This window comes from Camarhynchus parvulus, chromosome 1 (genome assembly GCF_901933205.1).
Source record: "Camarhynchus parvulus chromosome 1, STF_HiC, whole genome shotgun sequence".
Taxonomy (NCBI): domain Eukaryota; kingdom Metazoa; phylum Chordata; class Aves; order Passeriformes; family Thraupidae; genus Camarhynchus; species Camarhynchus parvulus.
The window spans coordinates 28411096-28430577 of record NC_044571.1 but is presented as its reverse complement, the minus strand read 5'-3'; the positions used below and the strand labels follow the sequence as shown (position 1 = coordinate 28430577).

The 19482-nt window shown below is 38.0% G+C and overlaps 1 protein-coding gene across 2 annotated transcripts in view; it reads left to right on the top strand.

The window, feature by feature from the left end:
• NCK2 (NCK adaptor protein 2) overlaps positions 1 to 19482 on the top strand; it is an 85730-nt gene that overhangs the window by 28225 nt on the left and 38023 nt on the right. For both annotated transcript variants that reach the window (XM_030961542.1, XM_030961533.1), the window contains exon 2: positions 3778 to 3849. The gene's annotated coding sequence lies outside the window, so the exon portion shown is untranslated. The remainder of the gene's footprint in view (positions 1 to 3777; positions 3850 to 19482) is intronic.

The window sequence follows — 19482 nt, the reverse complement described above, 5'->3', positions numbered from 1 at the left end:
CTGAATCTGGATTTTAGCCATGGAGATAAAGAAAATGGGGCGCATTAGAGCTATTAATGAAAGAAGAGGTGGTTAATAACTGTGGATGTTTCTTATAATGTAATCATTATAAGACCACTAATTTATTCTGTGAGTTAGTAACCTTTATAATAATATTCTTATATTAGATGTTATTGATATTTACCTTCTGGTACTCATTTGCAAGCATCAAGTTCAAACTTTTATATCGGACTATTGACAGAGGCTTTTTACTGTGAAACTTTTATAGTCCTTGTGTTTGGAAGACCTTGATTTACAAAGCAAATGAGTGACTAAATTTATTGTTGAAGACTAGATAAATTTGTCTTCTTGCTTTGTGTGTTTGTAATCCCACGTTCATCCAATTCCTATTCACTGCCATTCCTATTCCTTGTCATAGTCTTCTGTTCCTCTGCTCTGGGCCTCAGGGGAAGTGTAGGGAATGAGGAGACTCAGGAGCGCTAAGGAGCTGTGGCATTTCGCATGCAGCAGGGCTGACAGTACTCCAGTAGTAGATGCATTGAGTGAGGCGTGGCAAATGGGCATCGTGCTAAATGGTCCAGAACTGATGGGCACTGGGGCTACTGTGGGAGAAGACTGCCCACCTCTGTGCCTCCATTTGCTTTGCTGACTTCCAAAAAAAGTTGTTGACTTGATTTCCCAAGTTTCCAGTGTTGTGCCAGTTTGTCTTTTGGGTGAACACTAAGTCCTGTGTGCTGCAAGGCTTTTGAAGGTGATTCAAAATAATTTTGTACTCTACTCAAAATCTAACAATTCATTCCCCAGAATGTCTGTGCTATCAAATATTTCTTTCTATTCCTGGCTAGTAGGACATAGCAGGAGAACAAGAAAACTCTATGTGTGGTGCAAATTCTGCCTGGGGGCAGGTAGTCCCAAACCCTGACTGCTGTTACAATTTTTTGACCCTTGAGAAGAAAGGTCCTGAACTTCTGTAGCTGAGGATTGTTTCAAGGAACACATTCTAAAGGAACATTTTAAATATAATTGAAATATTTGAGGTCTGGGTTTCCACCCTCAGTTTGTGTCACTTGGCAAATCACAGAGTTTTGGGCAAAACTTTGGACTGTGGGGGTGTGTGATGGAAATTGGCTACTCCTCTGGGGAAATGACTGTTAGTGTGACTCGTAGCAGAAAACTTCCTCTGGTTCTTCCAAAGCCAAGTGAAGATTTTTATTATGAGAAAAATAGAAAATGGGGTCACAATGCAACAGGATTGAACCCAAGGAGGACAGAGACTAGTCTGCATCTTGAGCTTGTGTATCTGTTGGGTTAACAGAGTTTTATTTCAATATGAGTGTTGTTAGGAGTGATGGTTTTTTGTGCATCTTCTTCCTTTGACTATTTGCACTATCACCATTAACATTCCAAACTACTTTCAATGTGTTTTAATTGAGCTGCCAAAATAAAACTCTTCTCGCTCTACAGAAGGAAGTTAGCATTGTTATGTTGAGATAAACACATGACTCATTCTTTTCTTACGCGTTTAGATGAAATTTGGACTTTTTTTTCCCCAACTGTACTTCTCTATTTGACTAATAAATACAGGGCTCATTTTTCAGGTATTGATGATGAATAGTGCTGTTTTCCAGCTCACTTTCAAACATATGTTCTATTTGCAAGTGTGCATTTGTGAAGGTGGAAGCAATAATTAAGGGAGGTATTGTGTTTTTCTTTAAGGAAAACAAAAATGCCCTAGCAAAATCAGAGGCTTGGTACAGCACTTCAATAATAGATGGTAATGAGCAGTAGATGATTTGTGAGGTAGGACAAGGAAAGATAGTACTTATTCGGAAGATCTTGTACCAAAAAAAATGAGGAGATTTTTATTCTCTTTTTTACCTCTTAATATTAAAAATATCCTTGTATTATTGACAGGAGAAAAACATGTACTACAAAACATTCAGCCAGCAGGAAAGTAGACCTGCTCTGCCTTGGGGTTTTAATGTTGCTTCATTTATTAAAGCCTCTCTCCCATATACTTTATATCTGTCCTGCAGTTTCAATAGAGCAGTTTTCAGTGGGAACACAGTTAAGGTCTGTAATTGATTAGAAAAATTGATACAGCAAAGTGTTGTTGCCTGTGGTCTGAGTCTGCAGAACACTGAAAACCCAGGTGGGACAGCAGCTATTCCAGCCACCACCTGGAAGAGGAGAAGGGATTGGTCACCCTTGAGTCTTCTTTCTGCTCTCACAGGCAAATCTTCATTCAGGTGGTGAATTGGATCCGGAGGCTCTTCTGTTGGAATAACATTTTCTCATAATTTGCCATCCTCCATTATTCATTTATTTTTTTTTTTTTAATCTTATGTGTTTTTCAGGAGGGCTGGCAACAGTTTGTCTTCCTTTGCAGTTGCTTGGGACCAAAGGGTGAGCTTGCAGGAGCTGAGGGTCAGGGAGTCTTGTGTTCTTTTCCCCTTAACAATATGTTTAGGTTTAAATGTTTGTCAAACTGTGACTTAAGTAGTTCTCTTACTCCATCTATTAATGAATGGGAGAGTAAATCTCACTTTGAAACATTTGTGTAAGGTATTTACAATACCTTTGTCAATACTGTTTATTCTGCCCATACTTCGTTATCGTGCATGGGATCACTGGGTGACTTGCTCCTTTGAAGTTAATTTCTTCATAGGAGGCTGTTGTAGAGTCACAACTGCTCGGAACCTGTCCAGAAAAGACTTTGAAGAGAAACATTTGTGCAGGAGTGGCCTGGGGTTGTGTAGGGGTTTTAACACATCGTCCTTATGAGGTAGAGGCTGCAGCACAAGAAGTTGCTGAGAATTTTTTTCTTCCTTTTGAATTGGATCTTAATGGGTTGACACAGCCTGAATTTGTCAGACATCCTGTGGAGTTAGAAGGGTCATTAAAAAACAGAAACAAGTGTTTAAATACTTTGACCTCTCTTCTGAACTGTTACTTTTCTGGCTTGAAATACTTAACAGAACAGTGGAGTCCAGGAGGGACCTCTGGACAAGCCATGCATGTTCTCTCAAGGCTGAGGCTGCACCTGGGGCCATGTTCAGTAGAATTTGAGACTCTCCCAGGCAGAAGGCCCATCACTTCACAGGGTGTATGTGGCTGTGCTTGGCCACCCTTGTGCCTTCTTTACATCCAGCCAGAATTTCCCTGAATGTGGTTCTGTGACCCTTTGACAAACTTCATCACTGCTGTCAGAGCTCTCTCGTTGGGTCACCATCTCTTGTACCAGAAGGCTTCAAGCCACGTGTGGTAGTAATCCAGCTGAATGACACATCTCTGTGTGTGTGAGGGCCTTCTGGATGGAAATGCTTCACTGCCCCACAAAACTCCTGGCTATGCTTTTGTTGCTGTACCTCTTTTCCACACGGAGAGACATTTTCTTTTTCTTAGAAAGTACAGTCAAGTTAAACTGACTAATACAAAAGTGAAGGAAACAGTAAATAATGGTGCTTTATAAAATATAGTCTTTCTAAAACTAGGCTGAATTTTTAATTCCATTTCTTGATTGATTTTTCTCTGTATTATGAAGGCTTAACTTGTACATAGTTTGGATTGTTTGGGGTTAAAATCAGCTTGTATTCATTAAAAGAAGTTAAATATGAAGATGGGGTCTGTTTATGCTGAACAGGTGGATCAAGTTCAAGCCATTCTGCCTGCTCTTCAGCATCTCATAGGAGGTTTTGGCCGCCTGAAAGCTAAATTACCTATTTGGAAGTGTTGTAAGTTTAGTGCTAGAACTAAAATATATGTTTTTTGTTTCAGGCGGTGGTGTGTAGAACTTTGTTGGAGAGTCCTGCCTTTCACTGCTTGGATCCTTTTAACAGTGTGTCAAAGGTGAGTGGTTGAAGTTTGGTGGTTATTTTCATAACTTAAGATAACAAATGAACTGGATGTATTGCTTGGTTTTGGCTTTTATGTAATAACAGTGTAGTTGTGATTTTTTGAATTTTTAAACTGCTGGATGAATTATTAAATAACCTGTCTTTTTCTGTCCATGATCTGGGGCAAATTGGTTCTAGTTCTTACATTCAGAAAAAAAAAATACAAGAAAAAGTGATAGGTTCAGACTATTAATTGAGAACTAGATATTGCTTCCACTATTTCATGACTGCTGTCTCCTGCTACCCGCTGTTTTGACTTGGGATGTTTTCCCCTGAAGGTGCTGCCTGAAAGCACAACATGATGGTGTGGGAAGTATGGAGGAGAAGCAGTCATCCATAACCCATGGCAGGGCAGGCTTCGTATTATTCTTTGGTTGAATTCTAAAAACTAAGTAATAGCTTTGAAAGTGTTGAAAGTATTGGGTGTAAAGAAGGTTTTTGTGTTTTCTGTGAGAGCAGAAGAGAATTGCATTTAGTATAGAGAGCATCTTTCTAGGCTGACTCTGAAGACCTGAAATAATCTAATGAAGCTGATGTTCCTGTAGAACATTTCTTTGTGGTAGAGTTTGGCTGGCTTTTTTCTTTTAATTTGTGTACACTATTGTCAGTTTCTAGTAGCTGTAGTTGGTCTCTGTGGCTTAGTAGGAATTTATTAACATTACTGCTGTACCAAAAAATAGAAGCAAAATGGCAGAACACTGAATAAGCATTCGGCATTGTAGCAGTGCAGCATGGAATCTTGGCTTTATTCAGTACTTTACCATGTGGATTTCGTACTTCTTACTCAAATTCTCTGTTTAAAAAAAATGTTGCCTTCTTCAGGGGGAAGTTATGAAGTCCAATTATTGACATTTTGGAACCTTCAAATGGAAAGCAATAAATTAAGTTGTTGTGTGCCTTGATATTTGCTGTGAGTTCTATTAAATACTTAATTTATTGCTATGAGATGTTGAATTTAGATTTATTTATTCAATAAAATGAAGGTGAACCACTTAGAATTTAAAATGCAATCCAGTTTTAACTATAATGTCTCCGTATGCTTTTGCAAATGATTGATTTTCCTTTAAACTGAAAACGAAATTCTGAAGTAATACTGAGATAGTGGGCTTTTGCACTATATTTTCAAATTATCTGACATATGTCTTTAAAGGTACTGGAAAAAATTTGTAACCCTGCCCTTTCTAACAAATCGGTGTAACCTTGAACACTTAGGTGTTTAAAGACTGATAGTGAGAAACCTAAACAATTAGTTTTCTTTAATAATTTTTCTATGATGTATAAGTAGCAAAGTCAAAATATTCTTGAAAGAACTGTAAATGTGAAAACAAAATAAATACACAACCCTAAAGCAAATTACTAATCAAGCTTTTGACTTAGTCATTGTAAAATTATTTTTCTGCAATAATTTCTTCTCAAAATTAAGCCAGTATGTTGTTGGCTATGGACTAAATTATGTATTTATTTCAGATGTGTAATGTAAAACACAGAGTTTTATCTTTGGAATCTCTTACTTGTCCTTTTTTATAATAGTTTTAAGTTAAATATTCAGTGAAAATAATTTTAAAAATAGTCCACTGCTCACTTAAAGGAAATAGGTGTCTGAAGTCTTGGTTATGTACTTAGTCATCTTTATTTCTTGAGCTAGTTGCTGTGATATAGAGCATATTGAGCAATTTTTCTTTTACTCTTTAATCCAGTAAATGTGAAGGGTAGCCAAACATGCCCAAAGTGGAGTTCTTTATATCAGGTGAAGGTTTTATGTATTTTGTCAAGAGGCAGTAAATAGATAACAGCTCACTGAAAGGAGTTGAAGAACTACCTGGACATGTCATTTGGTGGGGTGTGCAAGGAGTGTCTCTCCATTTGTATCTTTTTTTCTCCTTTTTTATTGAAGAATGAGTAGCTGGGATATTTACTGTGTATAGTTGGACCACACTCAATTTCAGTAACAAAATTAAATCTAACCGTATTGATATTTTGTGCCTTTTTCCATCATTTGTGTGCTTGTTTCTGCTGAACTGTATTCAGCTTGGTAAATATGTGAATCTGCAAAACCTGGAGCAGTCTAATGTTGTTCTCAAAGGGAAATGAATGTGTAGGTGTAAGTTCATTAAACTCTACTTTTGTAATGCTTTGTTGAACTAGGATATAGTAAACCTTTTGCCCTTTGAAAAGGAAATGAAATTGGCAACAAAGTAAATTTTCAGAAATTATACTCAAGTCCTTCAACTTCACCAAACTGCAGGCAATCATGTATCCTTACAGGATTTTGTTGTGGTTATCAAGGTCTGCCAGGTAGCTTTTATGTAGCTGGGCAAGCTGGCTTTTTTCAGTTGTTTGCTTTCCCTCTCCTCTAAAATCTTATTTTATGTAGTGGTATTCTGTACTTTTGAACTTGTCCCTCATTCACTTGCAGTAATGGAATCAAAACCAAGATCTCATATTGTATTTTCACAACAAAATATTTTGAAAAGTGATTTCAGTATTGATATATGCATTGAGCATTTTGTATTTTAGATTAAAATCTTCTGGGAAATGTTTTGTGATTTTTTGACACTTGATACACTCGTATGGAATGATTGCTTCTTTAGGGTTACCTCTATATATGAGAGGGAGATTGTTAGATGAGATCAGAATCAAACTGGTACGAGCAAAGTTATCGATGTCTTCATACTCAGCAAATTTGTCAAAGGCTGCAGTACCACAGCATAGAACAGAAATCCTTGTCTGTGAAGATGCTCAGAACAACCATGATAGAGATGAGCTCCTCACATTTTGAGACTGGGGACCTGCACACAGCTTCTGAGTGACTGATCCTCCTCCTCTGTTCAAGAGCAAAAAGCACCACAGACATTTCAGCTTGTTGGTACTGTTTGTGATACTGTATCAGAATATTTCTTGATATTTTTCAGTGATTCGGCATGTTTGTAGTTGTTGATTTTGGATATTTTTTTTAACCCAAGGAAAATGATACCTATTCTCAGTGTTTCATATGAGTTAGTTGTGGGAAACTTTGATTCTGACAGTTACAAAGAGAATGAAAGGTATGTACTGAGTGGATGTCTGGATTCCTTTCTCTTAAAAAAATATTCCTGTAATTATGCCAGTTATCTCAGGTGCCCAAAGTGATTGTAAGACTTTGAATGCAACTTCAGTGTTACCTAAATATATTTACAGACATTAAGTACAATAAATGAATTTATAGAATACTGCTTGTTATGTTATGTGAGTGGCATAATACTTTCTAACCTATAATTGAGGATGGTGGGGAAGAGCACTTTCAGCCCACTCTTACACTTCCGTTACCACAGGTACGCACTTCAAATAAATTGATCTTCCCTAAATTACATTATTTTAGTATTTGTTTTTTTAGATTTTTCTTTCCTGCATTTTTTCTGTTTCTCTTTGTAGTAATTGTAGCTCTTTACTTGAACTATGGGCATATTTAATTTAGTAATAATATGAAAGTTAAGAATTAGTTGTCTAAATTTTTCCAGTTCTGATAGTTTCAGGTGCAACTCATGTTTGTAGGTATCAGCAGTACCTGTTACAGCCCACAAATGTCCTTTGCAGTGTACTTTAACTGCAGTCCATATGGATTCCTCATCAGAGAACACTATTTAGCTTTCATCAATGCAGGAAAATTAATTTCAGTAAAAATATAACAATGACCACATTTCTTTCATGATGGAAGTAGTTTGGGCATATGATAGCCAATGTGGAGTTTGTCTTTGTTGTCATCCAGCTTGTCAGTTTTTCTGAGCCAAATGGTTTGGTGTGTCATCTGGATGTTGAAGTTGGTGAATTTCACAGAAGGGAGGAATATTTAAAAGTTAGTGTGGTATATTTCTTGTGGAATTCCGTTTCTAATAATTTGGCTAATTAATCTTGGATTACGATTACTGTTTGCACTGTAGTAACAAAGCTTCAATTGTACTAAGCAGAGAGAACTGAGAAAATGAGCTTTTCCTGTTTTTTTAAGCCAGTAGCAATGCAAAGCATAGAATACCATGCATACAGATGCAAACCTTTTATACTTTTTTTTTCCTTTCCCTGATTTTAAGTTTGAGAGCCTTACTTTAAGACATCACAGGCTCCTTGCCATCTTGTGGACTGAAGCCCCGCTTTCCTTTGTGCTGTCTTTTCCCACCCTTTTGTTTCAGGGATCACCTGCAGCTCTCATCCCTCCTTATTTTGGAGGCTGTTGCTTGTGTCAGCTGCTTAGTTGTTCCCAGCAGTAGAGCCTTGGTGTAGCCTATTTTCTACCTGCTCCATCCTCTCTTTTATCTCCCCACCTTTCTTTTAAATGATCCTTCTCTTTTTTGATTCAGCAGCTTTATGCGTAATCCTTCCAGGTACTGTTTTTGCCACTCAGACTGGTTTTTTTCCTCACTGGTTTAGGTCCTTGAAGTTGTGTAGAACACCTTTTCCTTGTGACTGCTTTTTCCACTTTTTCCTATTAATATTTAAAATTTACCAGTAGCCTGATTTTTTATGTTCAATACCATCAGACATGTTCCTATATATGAGGTAGAAATCTACATTATGCAAGCAACTACAGCAGGTGATGTCAGAGAGGTTATTTCCCTGAAGCAGCAGGTTGTTGGAGGATCCAAATTTTCCCAAGAGGGTGATTTAGAATTCTCTGTCTTGCACCAAAATCCATCGCTCTTAGCACATTCCCTGATAAGCTCAGTTGTCTCATACCATTAGTTCTCAGGTTATCACATACCAGCCCCAAAAATGCTGTTGAATGAGGGTTAGAGTTCTCTTTATATTTGATCTCTGAATTTGTTTTTCAAGATTAAACAGTCAGAGTATTAGTTTTCCTTGCTTAGTTCTCCCTGAGGATTACTAAATGGTATTTTCTGCCAGCCTTAGACTTGCATGGGATCTGGAAAGGTCTGTTCCATTATTGCTGGGTAGAGGGCTGGTTTATGATGGTGAAGATCAGGATGGGTGGTGATGTGAAACATTTATCTCAAAATGAAAGGGTGTTGACATCCATGAGTTTACTTGAATGTTTGGACTAGAACTAAAAAACTTGTGTGTGTATTTATGTTTATAAAATTGATTTTGAAACTGCCTCATAAGCAAGGCTTTGATAGTTGTGCTCCATAGAATTTGAATTTACTGTCAAAGGGATGATGGAAGCTGGTGTTCTCAGCTGCTGACTTGCACTTCAGGCGCTCTTTGGATGCATGGCTGCTGTAACATACTTCCTGACTGCAGTGAGTTACTGAAACTTCAGGAAGTCTTGAGCTGTGAGCTGTAAGTCTTCTTCCATGTGTCTGCTCACACATCGTTATGTGGCCAAAATGGGGGTGTGCCATTTGTGTGAAGAGCAATTGCTGCTTTGTATTCTTCAGGAAAAAAAGTGGTGGCAGAGAGATCTTAAGCCTGCTGGTTGTTGTGACCTGCTTCCTGCCTGTGGTTTAGGAGAAGGGGAGAAAAATGACAGCACAAAGTAGGTCACTGGTCAGCTAAAGATTCTGACCTGTAGGTGGGTGTCTGGGCATTTTGGCATTTCCACATCCTGAGTCACTACCCTAACTAATCCTGAAAAATTCTTGAAAATAACAAGAAACAAAACTGAGGGCAATATCTGATGAAATTACATAGTGCTGCTTAGCTTTACAGACTATAGTTTGGTTTCAAGGTGGAGTTTTTTGAACTCAAATAACAATTCAGACCAAGACCTGTTCCTCAGAGTTTATTTTGCAAGAAGCTAAAGAACAAATAAAGTAAAAATACTTGGTACTACTCACTTGAAACAGTCAGGGTTTCTATGGTAGAGGAAAGGAAAAGGGATGTCTCTTCTGTAAGTTCTTCCTGGGGTCCAGAGAAGGAAGGGGTGGGTATATGTTCCTACTTGTTCCTTTCATTTTTTTTCTCTATTTTCTCTACATTCAATTTTATTCTCTGTTACCTTGATGTGATTCGTGAATTTTTACATACTGGCTCCTATTTTTGTTTAGTCATGGGATTGTAACTTGCTGTTCCGTTAATACACTGCACTACAGCTTCCAGTATTTGTGTGTCAGTTTTTGTCAGAACGCATTTCGTTGAGGCTTGATCCAGATTTGGTAACACTGTTGTCTTGTTTGAATAAGATCTGAGTTAGATAATGAAGAAATTGTCTATTTCTGTTGTACCGTTACTTTTAACAGGGTTGTGGTCTGTCGCTTTTGGATATTGACTACAAGTAACTCTTACCACTTGACAGAATCTTGTAGTACTGTAGTATTTTGTATGGCTTCCAGCTGAACTGGTGTTTGAGAGCAATGGCATAGTAATTTTTATTGAAAATCAGTAGCAGTATAAATTTTTTAATTTGTACTAATCTAGAAGGAACAAGAACTCTGTGGTTAAAGGTCCATATTTCAGACCTGTGGTTTTGAACCTGTCTTTTTCTTTATTTAATCTTTGTTCTTGAACAGATGTTAATCCTCACAATCTCTGTCCATATTTGGAAATAATTTGGCTGCTATTATTTCCCTTTCATTTTTGTTGATGCATTTTATTGTTTTCTGGTGGGAATGGGGAAGAAAATGTGTCTGTGAGCGTGTGAGGGTAAAATGTCTCATCAGTGCAAGAGTACATAACATTTCTGGATGAAAGGGAATGTGATGTAGCAGCCAAAACCAAATGTTTAATTTTCAACCAAGTTATTGCAGGGAGGTTTTATTCAGGAAAAGCAAGCTTTGGAGAAATTTGACAGAAGATAAAAATAATAGGAGGAGATTCAAAGGCATTTGAAAGTACTCCATTTTGTTCAAGCACTGAAGGTGAGAGTAGGAATGAAGGAGGATTAGAGTCCAGCATCACAAGGCAGTGTTGGTGTCTCTTGAATGTATATTTTGCTTTTAGAAATGTGGACTTTTCTAATTGCTTATTTTTGATTTTGGGTAACTGTTTCTGTGGAAAAAGATATTTCTACAGTGAAAATTTACTTTCAAAAGCTTATCCTTTTGAGCAGCAGATCTGGTGCAGTGGAAAATTGTGTTGGGCTAATAGCAGTGTAACAACTTTCGAGATTGTCTGTGTAAGCCGTCTTAGAGCAGCTGGCACCTGAACTGCAACATAAGAGCTCAGAATAAGGAGCATCTTCCTAACGTACTTACAGAAGCATGTGTTCTCTGGGGCACTCCTGGGGTTTTAGAAGAAGGGTTTTAGAAAATCCCCTTTCATCCTCTTCCCTCTTCTCTGAAAGGTGTTTCTCTCTTGGCTTTGTGTCCCTCTCCATCAACTGAGGAATTAGCAATAGCTAGCTGCTGTAATTGTGTAGCAGAGCACTCACAAGTACAATTTTTTGGAAGAGGTCCTCATTTAACTGGAGGAAGATATGTAAGAAATAATTGGATTGAAAGAAATGAATGCTACCAACAATCCAGACCAAAAATGTGGTCTTGGTTTTAAATTTACAGCATTCTTTCAAAGTTGTAGGACAAGTCATTTTGAAACCTGTTTTGTTTAGGAAAGTTTCAGGGATAGTGTTTCCTCTGCATTTGTGCTTTGGTAGCAGTGAGTGGATTCCTTGTATTGACTCTGAAATGCTGTTAGATGGAAGAATAAGTAATTTTGAGGGGAGACTGTCATTGCCATTTCTTGCCTAGGCTTACCCTTGCTTGGTTAGCACAGCAGTCAGCGTGACTGACAAAAGACTTGTGAAGCTGCAGCATTCGCTCGCATCTCATAAAAGATCCAAGAGTGTTTCTTTATTTAAATTGTGCTTTCACTGGGTGCATGTCCTATCAGGAAATTAAAAGCATAGCTTCCTGAGTAACTATCTCATGTTCCAGTCATTTTCAGGAAGATGTACAGATTTATACAGGAATAAATTTAATACCATTAGCTGTCTCTTAATGAAATCTAACACTGCATTTTTCAAGCTGCCTCTTTGGTTACATGCATAAGCACAGAATCAAGAATGGTATCTTATGTCCAGTGATTATTTTTACCTGTACTATTCAAAGACCCTGCCTGTAGAAAGTAGATTTCTGTCTGAGAAACTCTCCTAGATATGAGAAATAAGTGTTCATTAACCACAATTCAGCTTTGGAACTTTGCCTTGAGATTTAAATTGAGGAGTAACCTTTTTTCTCCCCCACTTCTACATGCACCCTTTCATATTTGGTAAAAATTTTGGTCCAGGTGACTTGTAAAGAAAATCCAGAAATCTAAGAATTTATTCAGCATTCAAAATGACAATAAACTGGGAAGTTTACAGGAGCAGAGTCTGAACAGGACCTTGAAATTAATTAGTACTCTGTGGACTAGAAAGTTTAAAATTATTATAGCAATTAAAATTGTTTTCTCATTTTCCTACTGTTATGAGGTAGATTGATGGGGTAATTTTTGGAAAGCAAATGATAAATTGCTTAAGACTATAGAGTGAATGTTGTCTAGGAATGGCCAATATATTCTTTTTTTTTTTTCCCTTAAAAACTTTGGAAATAAATGGGTTTTTGAACTGAACAAACATCTCTTCCTCTTTCTAGTTAAAAAGTGAATATATGATTTTTCCATTGGGGAACAGAAGGTCAGCAGTTCAGTTTTATTTTCAGCATTTTATAGACAGTTTTAAGTGAAATCCCTTGAAAAGTAGGTAGCTGTGTTTCAAGGGATTAGCAGTAAAACGTAGCAATCCACAGTGATTCTGAGCTTTGTCCTTCTGTGTGAGATCAAGGTTAAACTTCTTATGTCTGAGGACTGTTCTTTGTTTATACAATACAGAAATGTACTAATACTTCCAGTGAAGTATAACTCCTGCAGACCCTTGAATGTTTGACCTATGGGAAAAGAAGCAGCAGTGGAAGCAAATCTTTCGAACAGTTTATTATTTGGAATCTTGAAAGAAATTCAAGGATGTCTCCTGTATAAAAATCTCATGGTGATCACCATGTCCTGAGTGGCTGGCTGGTTTAATTTTGAGAAGCAAGGTTTACTGATAGTAAGGATGAAAGTCTGTGGACAGGGGTATACTTAATTTCTTTCATAGGGCAGGGATCATCAGTCTGTCATATAGCTATGTTTACCTAAATGTCCTCTCAGTAGAGCGTCTGGCTTTTTTTTTCTGACCTTGTGTGCTTGGTTCCCTCCTACTCTGTTTTTGTAAAGAGCTGTGGAGAGCTTGTTAGGTGTGAAATGGTTTGTAATTTTGTCTTATGTAGACACCTAAGGTATGTTTTATTCTTCCTGGACTTTCCCTTCTCTTTTATCTTATTTGTTTTTTGTTTCATGTGTTTCTGAATAGAGAGGTGAACTTAAATGCTGTCTGCTGGGCGAAGTGGAGAGAGAGCCATCCAGAGCAACAGCAACAAACATTAAGCTTGTCTGTGTCTGTGACTTTGTAGAAACACTGAAACACCCATAAACCAGTGCAGAGATATGGTCATTAATCATTGCTGCTGATTTAGACGTGAGGTGAGATCTCCTTTCCAAAAGTTTTCTTTAGGGCCACAGAGTTTATTAACTGCACAATTTTTTCTGGAACTGCTTTTAAAAGAATTCAGGAAAAGGTGAGCCAATGCTCTTTTCTGGCCCTCTTGCTATATCTAAATGTGAGGCAGTCTAAGATTCTGTTATGTTTACTCTGCAGCCAAGAAAAATGGGTCGAAAAAGCTGCCATCTTTCTGTTTGTCTCATGTTGTTTTTAGTCAAAAGGTCTGAAGATACTCTCTCTGCACAGTCTGGGTATTCCCACTGCTGTCTAGAATGTACCATTGCTCTTAGTTGCCTTCAAAATAAAGCAGGAAGACTTTTTGCACTAATAGTGGAAAAAGTCACCACAGGTTGGGTCATTCACAGTCACTGCATTTGCATTAAGCTGCTGAAGTAGGCAGAAAAAAGCCTTGCAGCTGCTGCCTGTACTTGCCTAAGTCCTGCCTGCTGCTGGGGATTGCAGCAGCAGGTGCAGGAAAGGGAGCTTGAGGGCAGATGGCACAAGCACAGGGAGGGCAAAGGCTGGAGGAAGGGCTGGCCAAGAAGAGGGATATTAGCCAACTGTCTGTTGTTGGAGTTGCTTTATATTCAGACTTTTTTTTTTTCTTCTCATCTTTCAACAAATTAAAATCAGCAAAGATGACAGTTCACATTCCCTGTGTTTTCTGGTAAGTATCTGATAAAAGGCCATGGAAAGATATATAGCCTTCAAGATAGAAGGAAATACCTTCTTCCAAAAATACAGTCTGAGATGAAACAGTAAATATCATATAACTGTAAAAATCCTTTTGTTGTTTTTGGGGTTTTTTGCTTGGTCTCTAGAAAGTTGCCAGTACTGTCTGTTAATCTTTGTCCTGTTTTCTGAATGACATACAGATACACATTTCTCAGAAACATCACACATCCCAAACAAACTGAAACATGTTTGTTTGTCTTTCTTAATCCTTTAAGGTTGTCATCCCATATTTATGGAAAGATTTGAGCTAGGTTTTTCTCACAAGCCCTTTGCCCTGTCTGTTGGTGACTACACTAAGCTTAGTTAAAGACGTGATGAAGTATTTTCTCTGTAATTTCTATTACTACTGCTATTTATCTTCTAAGCATAGGTAAGTTACAAGGCTTGTGGCTAGTACTGTGTAACTGTAACATGAGCTGCTATAATACCAACTTGTTCCTGTAGAATACCAGCTTTTTGCCCTTTGAAATAGTACATTAAATTTAAATCATCTTTCAGAAGATGAAAACGAACACTGCCTACTTTATAACAGTCATACTGTTCCAAAAAAGGCTATAAAAATATCCTTTTCAAGTAAAACATCAAAAGACTAAAAAACTCAGCATCCTGAAACAGCAGAGCGCTTATCACATAAATAGAAAAGATTATACTTAGTATTATGTGTTTTAAAATCTGCCACATTGATTAAGCATTTGTTTCTTGAACTACATCAGATGAGGGAATTTTGTGGTATAGCAGTATTACTAATGAAAATCTTAAAAAAATATTGAACTGAGAGGGTTAGCTTGTGTGAAAGTCACAACATAAAACAAGAGTGCATAAAATTAGAGTGGTATTGCATGATTAGTAAGCCAGAACTTAGATTTGTGTTCTGATGTTGCAGCAGCCTACCTTATAACAGCCTGGATGGCTTTCTCTTTGTACCACCAGAGAAGTTAGCAGCCCAAAGTATCTGCTACTTTTCTTAGAATCGTAGAATATTTAGGGCTGGAAGGGGCCTCTAAGGGCATCTAGTCCAACCCCTCCTGCAGTGAGGAGGGACATCTTCAAGTAGATCAGACTTCTCAGAGCCCTTTCTAATCTGACCTTGAATATTTCCAGGGATGGAGCATCTAGCACACTTCTGGGCAACCTGTTCCAGTGTTTCACCACTCTAATAATAAAAAAATAAATATCCTTTCTTATATCTAGTCTAAATCTACTATCTTTTAGTTTAAAACCATTGCTCCTTGTCCTATCCCAATAGGCCATGCTAAAAATCTGTCCCCATCTTTCTTATAGGCCCCCTTTATGCACTGGAAGATTCTATAAGGTTGTCGCTTCTCTAGGCTGAACAACCTCAACTCTCTCAGCCTGTCTTCATAGAAGAGGTGCTTGAGCCCACTGATCATCTTGGTGACCCTCCTTTGGACCTGTTCCAACAGTCCCGTTCTTTCTGTGCTGAGGGCCCCAGATCTGGATGCAGTATTCTGGGTGGGGTCTCACCAGAGCAGACTAAAGGGGCAGAATCACCTTTGACCTGCTAGCCATGCTGCTTTTGATACAGCCCAAAATACAGCTGGATTTCTGGACTACAGGTAGACATTGCTGGGTCACGTCCAGGCTTTCATCTTCCAATGCTCCACAGTCCTTCTCTATAGGGTTGCTCTCAATCCCTGCATCTCCCAGCCTGTACTGATACGGAGTTGCCCTGACCCAGGCATAGTACCTTGTACTTGGCCCTTTTGAACTTCCTCAGGTGAGCATGGGCCCAGTTCTTGAGCTTGTCCTTGTCCCTCTGGATGGCAACCCATCCTTCAGTTTTGTCAGCCGTAGTTCAGTGGTATGTGTAGATGTGCTGAGGATGTGCTTAATTCCCCCGTCTGTGTCACTGATGAAGACATTGAACAGTGCTGATCCCAGTATGGACTCCACTTGCCTCTGATCTCTATCTAGACACTGAGCCATTGATCAATGTCCAAATACCCTCTGGATGTAACTATCCAGCCAATTCCTCATCCACTGAGTAATCTATGCATCAAATCCATATCTTTCCAATGTAGAAAGAAGGATGTTGTGGGGGACTGTTCAACATCTGTACAGACAACATCTGTATCCTTTCCCTTATCCACAGTTGTAGTCACTCTATCAAGTTGGTCAGGTAAGGCTTGCATTTGGTGAAGCCACGTTCTCACATAACCATTAGCAATTTTATTCCTATTTGGTATTTTCCAAAGTCTTATGTTGTGTTTCTTCTTGCAGCTTTTGACATTGTGTGTATGCCTCAAATTATGAATTTGTATTAGTCTGAATAGTGGGCAGCTGTGACTGTGAGGTGACTTTGGCTTTCAAGAAAGGAAGAAAAATGTGAGCTGGAAAATTGCCCTCACTGCCCTCATTGTGCTCGGCAGCCCCTTCTTTTAAAAGCATCCCCACTGGTCTTGTACAACAGACACTTGTGTTGCACCTTCCTACTGAAGGGGAGCTTAAAGAGCTGGAAAAACCTACAGCCATCAGATATTGACATCACTAAGAATCTGGACTGCAAGCAAAACATAAGTGGGTCTTGCTCAGGAGATGCAGCCTTTTTGTTTAACACTATTCCTTTTCCTTAAATGTTGAGTTTACATTTGAAGCAGTTCCTGCTTGCTTGTTTCACCTGAGCAGACTCATTCCTGTGATAGACATCGTGAAAACTTTGGATGAGAAATTTTCTTACTAACATCTATTTATACATTCTTAGATAAACACATAAACACACAAAGATTTTGTTTTTGTTGAATGGAAAAATGCTGTACTGACTCCTTAGCAGGAAAGATGTATTTCTGGGTGTTTCTAACATATATTCTCCTTTATTTCTTTGTCAGCCTTTTTAAAAGACTTCTAAGCCACTTACAAGACAAAAAAAAAAGTGTTTCAGCTCTGTGCTCTATTGGAGCTGTGCAAAAATTCGTTACCACTAAACTATTCTTGAGGTTTCCTGTTTTCAGTTGTTCTGCAATGCGAGATACAAGGTGCCGGTGTGTAGCTGCAGCTGTATTAGAGATTGGCTTATCAGATCTCTTGTGGGGCCAGGAGAGGCCAAGCTTGCCTGGCAGCTGTCACAGACATTTGGCTGCAGAACAAACTCCAGCCCTCGCACCACTGTGCCCGTGAACAGTGGCTGGCCACACCGAGGGGGCAGGGTCTGAGGTGTGTAGGTAGCAAGGTCAAGTTAGTACAGCTCTAAACTGCTGGTTAATTATGAGTGATCCTTTACCTTTTTTTGAGATATACCACCCTATTATGTTAACAAGAAGTATCATCTAAAAGCTCCATCTTTTCTGTGCCTGTAGAAGGGGACTGTGGCAGGGCTGTCCTGCCTGGGTGCACGGGCTGTAGCACTTCTGGTGCCATTAAGTGTTACACCAGCCTGGATCACCCTCACCCTTTCTTTTATAATTATGCCTTTCTGGTTGTTTTTTAAATTTTTTTTACCCCTAAGCGACTTGAAAGGAAACCAAGTATTTTTTGGTGCTTTAGAACAAATGTCTCAGTGCTGCTAGAAAAGCTCATGGCACCTACGAAGCCTGCCTTTGAGTCACTCCTGCATTATGGCTGGGGCTATCCCTCAGCTGATTGATAAATCTGTCCAGCTTGGGTGGATGGGTAGACCTAAACCAGGATCTCAAAAGAAATGGAAAAAAGAAATTTAGGGAATAGCTAAAACTGTAATAGCTTTGTGGATGTTTCTGATATCTTGGGGTGCATTTGAACATTAAAAGTGTTTTAATTTTTCATATTACTTTTATATGCTAGTTAATGACAAAGAAGAAAATGGTTGTCTCTAAAAAATAATCCCATATGTAGAAATAAGTATTAAACCTTTTTTTCCTGCATCATGTGCAGTCAACTTAATATTCTATCTAATTCTGTACTTATACTTTTGCTAATACTTAAATTATTCCAAGGCAGTTTTAATACCTTTTTTTATAGTTCTTGATGAGCTGAATTTTACTTCTTTCAATATTTTCAGTTTGCATTTCTGGACTTAAGCTTATTGCTGTCAGTTTTTCTTTTTCATGGAAAGGACTAGGGAGAGGGGACACAGAAAACCTCTAGAGCTTTTTATTTCACTTTTTTAGCAGATCATTTTTTTCACCAATTCTTCTTTTGTAAATGCTAAATTGTGAGAGTAGGTTGCAAATTGTAATAGAACATTTCTCCTTTGCTGTGGATGAATTTATTTACATCTTTGTTCACATTTATTTTTTACAGCCTTCCACTCATCTTTGTTTTCAGCTTTGGAAAACTGACCCTCTAAAATATAGACAGCAGCATCTATTGATTGTGACTGTGTCTTCAGTTTGCACATCAAAGTAAATTAGATAATAATTACTTGCACTTACTCAGCTATCACTTTTAGTTCTGTAATCAATGCATCCTAATGAGACCTAATGGTGAAATCCCCCAAATTAATTGTCAAGCTTGTGCTAAAACAGTCAACTATTTTAGGTTGCCTGGGTATGGGGGTGTTTTTGCTCAGGTATGGGTTTGACACCTCAGAACCACATAGCTGGGTGATGAATGCTTGTTCACTACAGCTATTTAGTTAACTTCCTTTAAAAAAGAGAGAGGGTAGTCTGATGCAGTGACCTCTTTCCAAAGAAATGTGTCTCTTGGGGTGAGTTGACACACATTATATGAAGTATTAAAGTCTTAAACTGCAAAAACAGTTAGACAAAGTGGCCTTTATGTGTTCCATCTCTATTTGTCCAAGCACCAGCAAACAGCTCCAGCATATAGCTCAAATAACAAAGCATGGAAAGGGTTTTACTAGTTAAAACAAAGGTTATAATTATATCAACTGGTAATAATATGGGTCAATTTGTTTACTCTTTTTAAACCTCTCATTTTGAGATTTTCTTGTAGCAATCATTAGAAATATGTCTTCCTTGGTTTAGGTTAACTTTGGCCTTTGAATGAAGTAGGTGATATTTTCCTGTTTCCACTGGAGATACCTAAAAGTATATCCAAAAGGTGTATTCTTTTTCACAAGTGTTTATCTGAATTCACATTACTGGTTCTTCTTAATACCTTCTGAGTTTTGTATTTGTGTTAGTGTTTTACTGGTCTTCGAGAACCAAATGAAACAATTTCAAATGTAAAAATGTGTTTTTTTGAAATCTTTCTATATGTCAAAACTATTCATCTAGGCTGATGTAAGAAAACTAGCCTCACACCCACTTATGCAACAAAGAAAAAACTGTTGGTGAAAACAAAACTTCAAATTTCCTGAAACTGTAGGCAGGTTTACCAGAGATTGCATCATCATAAACAAGAAAGCTTCAGATTTAGAGTGTACTTCAGATGAAGTGATCTAACAGAAGTTACTAATTGCAGAATACAGTAAGTATATCCAGGTACTATGAAACAAGTCTGTATGAA